The sequence below is a fragment of the Palaemon carinicauda genome, chromosome 3, assembly GCF_036898095.1.
Source record: "Palaemon carinicauda isolate YSFRI2023 chromosome 3, ASM3689809v2, whole genome shotgun sequence".
Lineage (NCBI taxonomy): Eukaryota > Metazoa > Arthropoda > Malacostraca > Decapoda > Palaemonidae > Palaemon > Palaemon carinicauda.
The window spans coordinates 160,572,971-160,585,470 of record NC_090727.1 but is presented as its reverse complement, the minus strand read 5'-3'; the positions used below and the strand labels follow the sequence as shown (position 1 = coordinate 160,585,470).

Below are 12,500 nucleotides of genomic sequence, written 5' to 3'. Positions count from 1 at the left end.
TTTATGGACTTCTTTTCATTTCGCTCTTATGATTTATTGCTAAATTTCAAAAATTTAATAAGTGTATTTTGAATTTTTGTAAGGTTCATTTCGTTTTTATTTTGTTCCCTCAAATTAAAACTTTTTTAAAGCAGGAGCCTGTGCTGAAATAAAGCCTCTCAAATGAAAACATGTTAAAGCAGGAGCCTGTGCTGACATAAAGCCTCTCAAATGAAAACGTGTTAAAGCAGGAGCCTGTGCTAACATAAAGCCTCTCAAATGAAAACGTGTTAAAGCAGGAGCCCGTGCTGACATAAAGCCTCTCAAATTAAAACGTTTTAAAGCAGGAGCCTGTGCTGACATAAGTCAAATTTAATGTAACGACAATAACAGCCAAGTAATTTTAAAGTGCTCCCTAATCATATTTTCTTCTATAGAAATACCAGTACATCCCCAGAAAGGAATCCTATTTTTTGAGTTCATTGGTAAAATTGACTATTGCAAAGGTGCGGTAGTCTGAACTACTACTACTCTGCATTAGCGCTTCGTTTCCAATGCGATTGATTGATGTCGGAGTGACAGCAGCGTCGTTAATAAGCAAAACCTCGTCGATGATAATTTCTGAAACGCGCTTATTAAGCACTCGTCGATTCTCGTATATTGCGAGACCAAAGATCGCATTATGCGTTATCACGGGGTACGCAATAAATTTTTAGTTTTTTTTTTATTTTATTTTATTTTTTTTATATTTTTTATTTGCGGAACGTAATCAGTTTGGCGAATTTTCATGATATGCAAATATTTCTCCGAGTTCTTTTTGATTACGGTAAACATTTTGCCGAACTCGGAAACCTTTGTTGTTCGATGGAATGATATTAACATTATGCATGTCAAGGGTGCCTGTGTGTAGAGGGTAGAGGGTTGTCGCTTTGATGATTCTCGTAATTTTTACCTCTTTTTTTAGTTTTGTGTGGATTTTACCCCTTTTTTGGTTTTTTTACGATTTATGAATTTAAATCGATCGCTTGGTCTAGTTGAAGAGTTTGCGGTTAGGAAAGGCTCTTATTGACTGTCACTTTTTATTATACAGTTTTCATATATAATATTGTAACATATATATACAATAAGAATGTTATTTCTAGTTTGAATTTTTAAGGCATTACATCAATACATCAGAAAACTAATATTGAATATTTCATATCTCTCATATTTTATTTTAGTATGCACACGGGAAATAATTTGTTATATCAAAAGTTTCTTATTTCCGAATTCTCCTATTACGAAATTGAACATTCAAAATTCTTTCCATCAGGCGAAATGGACGGAACAGTATCTCCGTCAATTGGAAACATGTCGTACTTAATTATGAAGAAACATATTTCATTGTTATTCAATTACAGATAGGATCAGGGCGAACTGGAAAATGGAATAATATGAATGCGACGGGGAAACCGTTTGAAGTCGGCAGAATTCGTTCTCAAAATGTAATGGCGATGTATATGCAATAGCGCCAGACTTCATATTGCAACTTTTTTTTTACCCCGTTGCAATTGCATTACTGGCTTATTTTATGAGAATGATCTTTGCGATCGAGTTTTCATGAGTATAATCGTGAAACAAAAAGTGATTCGGTGCTCCGAAGATAATTGAATAGGAACTCATTTTACGATGTTTCATTCAGCCTTTTTTGAAAAAAAATATTTTTTATTTCAGTTGATTTTCAAGAGCAGCAAAAATTATTTCGCTTTGCAACATTACGATAATTTGTTCAATTGTTTATGAGGTCTGTAGCAATTTTTCATTTTTTTTCTGGATTTTATGTCTTTGCAATACGCATTTGACGGTGAATTATGAAGACATGAATATACTACTGCTGTTCGGCGTTTAAATAGAGAAAAAATAGCTGGATATATATTTTTTTTTAATTATCGTATTGTTATTTCTCTGCAATGTATAAGCCACCTCTTAGTATTTTGTGGATTTTTTTTAAGCCTTTCACTTATCTATATTTTGACGATAATTCGAATTTTATGAGAAAAATTATCGCATGAAAATAGGCAAAGGGTTATTTACAAAGTATCGCATAATACCGAATAGGTATAGTAAATTCATTAACTAATTATGAATTATTTTAATATTTCAAGGAAAATTCATTTTTAAACCAGACCAAATCAAACCAGTTCTTTCGAAAATCGCGTTCTTGTGCGCAAACATCCCGGTTGATTTTTTTAGCGACCTGTAATATAAAAAGACGATTGACGACCAAAGCAGGAAGATAAGATATTTGCCACCAGTCTCCACCGGTCGATACTGTGACTGGTGTGAGGGGGAGCGCCGCTCCTTCTATTGGTTCCTTTCTCATCGCCGGCCACAAGTAACTCTGAGCCAACCATATCCCGTGGCATTCCTTGTGCGGATAGATTCTGCACAATAGGTTTTCTAGTTCACACTTCATTAGCGGAATCGTCAGGAAATTGCTCTTGTTTTTGTTTATGTTTTGGCCGTTATGATGAGAATGGCAATTTTGCGGTCTGGCTGCTTTGTGCCTTTTCCTTATAAGTAGGTGTTTTATTACTCGCGTCGTGTTTTTGGGTACGTAGTTTTAGAGGGGATTTTCTGTCAATGTGGTTGTAGTCTTACAGATTTACACGCACGTGTGTTTATATATATATATATATATATATATATATATATATATATATATATATATATATATATATGCACTCGCATATATTTATATGTTTATACACACACATATATATACTTTGTATATATATATATATATATATATATATATATATATATATATATATATATATATATATATATATATATATATATATATATATATATATATATATATATATATATATGCACTCGCATATATTTATGTTTATACACATATATACTGTATATATATATATATATATATATATATATATATATATATATATATATATATATATATAATACTTTTTTAAGTATTAGCATGTTGCATTACACTGTATTACTGTGTTTCCTGTGATATACCTTTGAATTGGCATTAACTTTGAAGTTAGCACTGTTTAATCTCCAATGTTAAATGCATTTTTATTTCACATGTGTTAAATTTTTTGTGTATTTGTATCCGTTGATAGCGATTGAGACATTTTCATATCGAAATTCTTTAGATGATAAGATTTCATTTATGTTTATTTTATACTTTGGTTATTTTCTTTTTGTTAAGCGAATTTCCATGACAGTTTCTACGTAAAATTCATCATTGATAAATGGGGATTTACCCCATGTTAGACCTTATAGTCTCGTGTTTGTATTTTGCTTTGAACGGTCAAAATTTTATTAAGAATATGCTTTTTTTTTTTTTTTTTTTTAGATCTTAATGTTAAAATAACTATAATATATCTAGATCGTAAATGAACTTTCGTAAAATTATATATGAAAACGGAAAAAGAAAATTATTTAAAGACCGTTTTTTGGTTTTTATTTCATTTATTTTATTTTATTTTTCTTCATAATGGAAACTAATCTTTATATATATTTGCCTTTTCCGCCGAATGTTATACCCTTTCCTTCTGTAAGCCATGCATGAAATTCGTCGTATTTTGGAGTGAGGCAATTGAATGTTGAAACAGATCAACTCCAACACTAACACTTGTGTGTGTACTTCAAACGTTGCGATTTCATTGTCGCAAAGAGAATGTCTAATAGAATTGAAAGCGCGGTATGAGGAATATATGATTACGGAGGTATGTTTATTGTATGAGTATTGTGATGAATTGTGGAGAATGATGAATTATTATTATTATTATTATTATTATTATTATTATTATTATTATTATTATTAAGCGTAATATGAGGACTATGTTATTATAATGGTATATTTATTGTAAGAGTATTTTGACGAATTGTTGAGAAGGAATTATTATTATTATTATTATTATTATTATTATTATTATTATTATTATTATTATTATTATTATTATTATTATAAGCGTAATATGAGCAATATATGATTATGAAGGTATATTTATTGTATGAGTATTGTGACGAATTGTTAGGAATGAATTATTATTATTATTATTATTATTATTATTATTATTATTATTATTATTAAGAAAGTAAGTTGTAAGGTTGTTATCAAAATATTTTAAAATTCGATGTACACACCAACAAAACTTTGTATTTCAAAATGTCATTTAATGGATTTTCTGTTATTCCTAACGAGACATGTTTAGTAATGGAAGCAAAGTGTCGCGTGGAAACGTATCCGTAAAGATTGTTAATTAATTTCTTCTCTATAATAATTTCCATTGAATTACTCATCATATGTAATGTAACATTTTTTGAATAGTTCGTACGAATCAGAGATACTAGAATATCTTCATCACCAGTCAGAACTGGAACGACATTCGCTTGAAATTTTGAATGCATATTAAAAGGTTGACCTTTTTATATATGAAATATTAGAATATATTTTCAAGACTGGCCAGTGATGTAATTTCTGGTTTGAAATGGGATTATCCATTTCAGAATATCGATGGATTGATTTGCGTTTGTCAATGTCAGTAAAAATTGAGGTATTAAAATTATTCGAATAAATTTAAGCGTGATTGGTGATTTATAAAAATCGAGATAGTAATATTATTCGAATAAATTTGAGTTAGTAATATCATTCGAATAAATTTAAGCGTGGTTGGTGATTTATAAAAATCGAGTTAGTAATATTATTCGAATAAATTTAAGTTAGTAATATTATTCGAATAAATTTAAGATTTATAAAAATTGAGTTAGTAATATTATTCGAATAAATTTAAGCGTGATTGCTTATTATATAAAATTTATATTTTATTCTGATGGTTATTGTTTCACAGATGGCTACGAAAAGCAAATGACTTGAATAAATCTTATAATTTGTATAAGATAACTTGAATAAATCCCAAAGATAATATTTGCTTGTCACCTTATCGGATAAGTGTTACTGCACCACATGGCCTCGGGGGTGTGTTGTCTAAGTTCTCAAGTCAGCGCCCCCGTCAAGCGTGACAGGTAATACCAAGTTAATCCCCTGGAGTTCATGACACGTGAAATATTCCCGAGGTCACGAGGACACAGCTGGCTCGCGGAATACTTTTAAGTTTCATGACAAGAATCAAAACAAATATAGAATAACGAAGGATAACATTGAAACATAAATACACGACTTGCGGGAGACTTACCTTCGAAGGGGGAAAAATAAGTTGTACTTCCAAGGGAGATCTACTCCCAGGGGTTAAACAGGATGATCTTGGTGATGATGATGGCGGTTAGGTGCGCTTGGTGTCGTCAAGATCACAAACTTCCACAAAATACACTGAGATAGATTACGGGGGAAAACAAGGGGGAAATGAAATATTGTTGAGGACGGAGAGACAGAGGACAAGAGACAGGGGAAAAAATTGACAGGCTCAGGACAAACTTCACTAGCACAGCCGCACACGAACACTGAGCCTTTCCTTTTTTTTTTAACAGCAAACTGGACTTGTTAAGGATTGAATCTTCTAGACGGACAGTCACAGGAACTCGGGAGCCTTGGATGACCGGTCATCCGGCCTGCAAATCTTGTCACGTTGATTACAAGTCCTGTGATTTTTTTTTTCTTTTATATTTTAGGCCAATGCTTTTTTTTAAGTCCGTCGCTTGGACGAGAGTTGTAACGCCTTCTGCAGCGTCTCCGACCAAGGGCAACGAGAGGTGAAATTATCTCCTTAGTTTTATTTAATCGGTCCAGCTCTATATTTACATAAAAATAACGTCAAGTGATTTTTTTTTTCTTTCAAATCAAACGCGGATCGCCCAAATCCCGTGTTATTTTTGATAAAGGATTTGAGTCAGTGAATGCAAGTACGGCGGGGTTTAAATATAAATATATAAAGGAGTGAGGTGGCCTACATCCGGCAGGGAGAAGTGCTTGCGGACTAGCCTTCACACATGAGCACACTGGAGTATTAACGCCTGTGGATCAGAGTTGTGGCGTCAGGCTCCGGAGAGTTGGTGATGCGTAGTCGCCTAGTGAAGCGTAGGTCGGGGACTAAGGTAACCAGTCCCTGAAGCGTGTATCAGCAGCGCCTGAGTCCACGATTCGCCTTGGCGCACGGGGGTCCCCACATCCACACCCCTCCCGCCTGCCTGCCCTGACAAACCCACCCCAAAGGATACCTACTGGCACCCTCTGGCTCCTCCCACTGTCCCACGGGCAATAATCACCCACCCTATACGACGGCAACACCTTTCTGTCCGCAAGTCCTTCCCTTTTCCCGTTACGACGCGATGCTAAGAATCCATATATTCACCTTCAGACAGGCAAAACCTTATCCTGACGGAAGAGGAGACAGAAGGCGAAAAACAGGCACTTGGTCTAGAACAAGGAGCAATTGCAAAATATATCGCACCAGGAAACTGAGATGTGTGAAATGCATCTATGGGCTTTTTTTTAGTGTCGGCGAGGGAAATGGAGGCGGCTACCGGTGGGCGGGGCTTACGGCTACACATGGGGGTGAGCCCTGCGGTCGCCGACTGACTGATATTCCCGACTCCGAGCGCTTCCTATATACTTGCGCTGTCTGCTGCCATCGCCGGCCGATATCACCGTTGCGCTAGATGGAGATATATTATTAATATTATTATTATTATTACTTGCTATGCTGCAACCCTAGTTGGAAAAGCAGGATGCTATAAGCCTAGGGGCCCCAACAGGGAAAATAGCCCGGCAAGGAAAGGAAACTAGGAAAAATGAAATATTTTAAGAACAGTTACAACAATAAAATAAATGATATGCCCATGTATTTATTTTTCTGTTAACTTGAGAATTCATCTTCTTTACATGTTTGTCCCTATTTTGGGTCTATAATTCCCTTAATATTAAAAATAAGTTCAGGCTGAGAATTTGCGAAATCTAATTATTGTAGTGATTTATTGTCTATGGTATTTTTTTTTTTTTTAACTATAGTCTTCCCTATAAATATGTTTTCTCATGATTAGAAATCCAGCTATTCTATGCGATACCCTATGAATATTAATTTACATCTGGAAAAATCTCAATTTCAAGTCAGTACATGATTCGAAAATACATAATCTCATCTTTATTAAAAATGAAATTGATGATTAGGAAGTTTAAAAGAGAAGACTTTGAAATACAGAAACACATCTATTTATAGTCATCGGAATAAAATTATAAATAGTTCGGGAGAAAAATAATACTGATGAGAAGTTTGACTTTGAACTCTAATCTAAGGAATATTTATTTTATCAATTAACATGCAAGAAATTAAAAAGATCAGATTAGGCTACTTTATTTTCGTTCTTGTAAAACAAATGTTTTTAATTACACAGGTTTGTTTATAGATGAAAGTTATGAGATCTTCGTATCTGTTCGTGTGAAATATGAAAGAAATTAATGTTTTTCATAATAATTTGTTAAGTGACAAGGAAATTGAAGAAGAGCATAATAATCACTGTAAATAAGGGTTCTAGCTTTTCCAACTAGGGTTGTATCTTAACTAATAATAATAATAATAATAATAATAATAATGATAATAATAATAATGATGATAATAAAAATATTGGATTAATGAAATTGTAAACACGTGCGTCCAAATTTCGAAAAATTAACTAATTGTAAATAGCTGAAAACATTTAAAATTTTCTTATGTTTCCATAGTTAAATACTGAATGGCAATCTGTCCATCCGCCTAACTGCCATTTGGTGAGTATGAGAGACACGGCCTGTATACATAGACAGTCAACGGAACACTTTGTTACCCTTGGAAATGTATGAGAAATTTGCCGAAACGTATGAGAGCCGTACATAAGAGAGGGAGAGAGAAATAAAAGATAAGAGTGAGAGTTAGAATGCAGTGGCGTGCGATGTCTCCCTCCGTGTCTATATCTCTCACTCTCTCTCTCTTTCTCTCTCAAACCACGGATCCACATCCTCCCTCTTCGGAAACTCGACTGATGCTCGTCTCCGCTGACAGATTGTGGCCTGGGTGGGCGTGGCGTTGCCTTCCCATCATGCCTCATTGGTCGCTTTGGCCTTGTCTTCCTTCCCATTGGTTGGCGGCGGAATAGCCCGGCCCCCTTTCGGGGAGGCACAGCATGGAAGAGACCGTTGTTATCTCCGTGAAAGAACTGAGGAGAGAATCGTAGAGTAATTCATGGCCGGTACTTCGCTCATAATGCCTCCGTTTTGTGAAGAATCTATTAAATCATAGAGTCGCAGTTGCTATGATGATCATATCCCGTACAGAGGCGACCGAGTGCGTTCAAGGCGACTCATTAAACCACATTTAGCCCCGTGAGCCATTGTTCGCATTACATGGTTGGAGGTACCTGTTTTACAACAAACACCTCCTCCTCCTCTTCTTCCTTCTTCTCACCTCACTATGCCTCAATCCCCTCTCATGCCTCTCTCTCTCTCTCTCTCTCTCTCTCTCTCTCTCTCTCTCTCTCTCTCTCTCTCTCTCTCTCCGCGCCCCAAAGTCTAATGAAGCTCTTGACCGTAAATCACTCGAAGTCTCTCAATATAGATGATTTAATTCAATTCATTAAGACCCAAACTAGGTACGTGATTTCATTGCGGGTGGGTGGGCGCCAAGAGTAAGGGATACAAGCAAGAGAAAGGTGGATGGGCCGTCTGCTAGGGGTAGGGGCGGGGGGGGGGGGATGAGTTCAGCTAATCATCAATAGTCATAGTAGTAGTTGTAGTAGTAGTAATAGTGGACCGGAAGCCCCATAGTCAGCAGTGATTGAGAAAACGCTCTTGACGGCGACGCCGAAGGTGACGGCGGGTGGCGGTGCCAGTAGGATAAGACACCGGGAGTAGTAGTGACTGAGATGAGGAATAGGATGGGGAATGGGGAAGGTCCTAGCAGGGATAGATGTGGGGGTTGGAGGAGGGGGGTGGGGGACGCAAGCGCGAAGTCCTCCAGCCATGCCTCAGCGCGCTTCCACGATGCCGGAATCATATGATACTTGATGTTAAGTCGGGCCCAAACCAGTGAAATTGTATTACATGGCTGTTTGCAGGCTTCTCAGGGCTTTAGTCTTGCTCTCTCGCATTAGGTCAGCTGGGAGAGACGAATAGGAACGGTAGGGTGTCTGGGGTGGGATGAGGAAAGAGGGAGGGGGGACGGTTGTAGGTAGAGGATAGGGATATGGTTAGGATAGGTGTATGTTTTCCTTTTTTTGTGCCAGAAGAAGTTCAGACGAGTTAGTGGTCAAGAATTGTTTGTTTGTTTTCGTTTTCATCTTTCATCAAGGAAGATTGATGATGATATAAATAGTATTGGTGATGTTATTTAAAGCTGAATAATGATTATATCTATTATTATTATTATTATTATTATTATTATTATTATTACTAGCCAAGCTACAACCCTAGTTGGAAAAGCAAGATGCTATAATCCCAAGGGCTCCAAGAAGGAAACATAGCCCAGTGAGGAAAGGAAATAAGGAAATAAATAAACGATATCAGATGTAATGAAAAATGAAAAATATTGAAAAAACATTTACAACATTAAAAAAGATCATTTATCATAGACTATAAAAAGACTTATGTCAGCCTGTTCAACATAAAAACATGTCATTGTTTTTATCTAATGGATATTCCATTTAAGAATGAGATGAATTTTTTTTTCTTCATCCTTACTTATACTGTAGATATGGTCAAACTTGTTTGTGTGATCTCATGACATCAAGATGATGGCGATTTTCATAACAGATGTACAATGATAGTTTAGGAACTTATGATGTTCGGGGTCAATGACCTTAGATGTCAGGATGCCAGAAAATCTCAAATCAATCAATCAATCAATCGAGATCTTTTGATATATTAATTGTAAAAGTAAATCAGCTAAACCAAATAACTTATTCAGACCATTGTTCTCTAGTCTTGGGTAGTGCCACAACCTCTTTACCATGGTCTTCCACTGCCTTGGGTTAGAGTTCTCTTGCTTGAGGGTACACTCGTGCACACTCTCCTATCTCATTTCTCTTCCTCTTGTTTTGTTAAAGTTTTTGTAGTTTATATAGGAGATATTTATAGTTGTACTCTTCTTAGAATATTTTGTTTTCCTTTTTTCCTTTCCTCACTGAGCTATTTTCCCTGTTGGACCCCCTGGGCTAATAGCATCCTGCTTTTCCAACTAGGGTTGGGGCTTAGCAAGTAATAATAATAATGATAATAATAATAATAATAATAATAGTCATTTAAAGTCATTTTTGGAATAATTTTTTTTTAATCAAAACCACTCTTACTATTTCCAAGTTTGTATAACTCTGAAATGAACTTATTTTGCCCATTTAAAGTTTTTGTTGTTTAAAAAAAGTGATTTGGCTTTTCCTTAGTTTGTATAATTCTAATAAGATTTTGCTATTTCTAGAATAAATTCATTTTAATCAACGGAATTATTTTGATATCATATAGATTTAATCAGATGGGATTTTTACAACCTGGTTTATTTTATGTATTTTATGTTTATGTATTTAATCTACAGATTTCTTTGTAAGTTCCCTTCACTTGAATCAGAGATTTTTAAAAGTAATTTTTTTTTTTTTTTTGCGCTAATCTCAAGTTGATTTAACTGATTTATGTAAGAACATTCATGTAGTTTATGGCTATAAATAGTCAAGAAATTAAATTTTTATCACGAATGTTGCATTTTATCTCTATCCAGTTGCATGATTACATTTTCCCTGAATTTAATTATATTCATAAATGTACATTTAACGATTTTGCTGGAGTGGCAGGTTGTTGAACATCAGGCTGCAATTATATAGCGACAATTCTCGCTTTTAGTTTATCAGTGAGATTGATATTATTGTTTTCCTGGTTCTAATGCTTAAGGGATAAAGATTATTTCTGTTCCTCGCGAAAATAAATGATTAAAAGTGGATGATAACTTGTCTGTTTTATTATATATATATATATATATATATATATATATATATATATATATATATATATATATATATATATATATATATATATATATATATCTATATATATACATATGTATGTTTTTTAAAATTTTTATTTTAATAATAATTTTGATCTGGCTATTTTATGTTTATGAAACTCTATAACTCTATATTGCTTATAGCGGAAATTACGTAATGGTAAAGGCTTATATATATATATATATATATATATATATATATATATATATATATGTGTGTGTGTGTGTGTGTGTGTGTGTGTACATGAATATATTCATCTATCTATATATGTTGCATGTATAGTCTATATATGTATAGCTAATTAAATATACTCATGTATATGCATATATGTATTTCATATACCAGTAACGGATTGAACTACTTGCTTAAGAATAGCTTAAGATTTAAAAAGTATTCGTAAAAACCTCAAAGTGGAATATACTCTGTATATGTCTAAAATAAGAATTATTCTTGTCCAAATAGACTTCATGAAGGGCTAAATGCATATAACCATTAGGTAAATGTATTATTATCATTATTCTTATCACTATTCAAAATTACATAGCTTAATTAGACGAAATATATTATAAAATAGAAAGATAAGGAACCCTTTATCCTATGTTGATTCCGAGTAAGTCAATAAAAGGAATGAAATAGTTAAATGGGATAACAGCGATGTTTTGATTAAATTAAGGAAGAGTCAGAGTGTGTTATCTTTTTTACTCAACAATTTTCAGGGACAATATTACATCAATAACGGAAAATAAAAGTTGGATATTGCAGTATTTTGATTTTTCTTGTAAGTTCTGAAAGGTTAAATAAAAAGTCTGTCATTCCTCTCGAAAGAGTTTTCTAATCAATGAATTTCTCCCGTTAATCATTAATCAAACAATAGAAGTCCTTCTTTTTAACTGAAAATAACTGTGGTGCTCTCTCTCTCTCTCTCTCTCTCTCTCTCTCTCTCTCTCTCTCTCTCTCTCTCTCTCTCTCTCTGGAATGCAAGGGTTGATAAGGCAATCAAGACAAAAGGCCAGCGAAAAAGAGAAATAACTGAAACTCAATGTCTAGGTTGAGCAAGTAGGCTACTTCAAACAGAGGGTGCACTGGAATGAAGTAAGTGCGGAGAGAAATTAGAACGAATAATATTTGAAAATAATACAGTATATGTTGCCAGGGGAAAATATTCCCTTTCATTAGTATCGTGAATATTTTGAAGAATTTCTGAACGAGGGAAAAGAGATTTGTCGAAATTATGTAAGGGGGGAAATGGATTGTAGAACGGACTCATGCGGTGGAAAAGATATCATGAGTCGACTAATAGGCCTATAAGCATACAAACGAGAGGCTGTGGTATGGTGGTAACTATAGTCAATTTTTTTTAGTGAGGCAGATTTGCACCGACTCGCATGGGTGCCCTTTTAGCTCGGAAAAGTTTCCTGATCGAGGATTGGTTGGACAAGATAATTCTAACCAATCAGATAGCAGGAAACTTTTCCGAGCTAAAAGGGCACCGCTGTGAGTCAGCGCAAATGCGCTTCATTAAAAAA

General features: G+C 34.3%; 1 protein-coding gene and 1 long non-coding RNA gene across 2 annotated transcripts in view; one reads left to right on the top strand and one right to left on the bottom strand.

Annotated features, from left to right (window-relative positions):
• The window catches only part of LOC137638733 (uncharacterized), an 88,840-nt gene extending 82,744 nt beyond the window's left edge, over nucleotides 1-6,096 (bottom strand). Inside the window, exon 1 of the long non-coding RNA XR_011044176.1 lies at nucleotides 5,196-6,096. This is a non-coding gene — a long non-coding RNA (uncharacterized lncRNA). The remainder of the gene's footprint in view (nucleotides 1-5,195) is intronic.
• Nucleotides 1-12,500, top strand: part of EMC6 (ER membrane protein complex subunit 6) — a 637,720-nt gene that overhangs the window by 206,561 nt on the left and 418,659 nt on the right. The gene's annotated exons all lie outside the window — the stretch shown is intronic.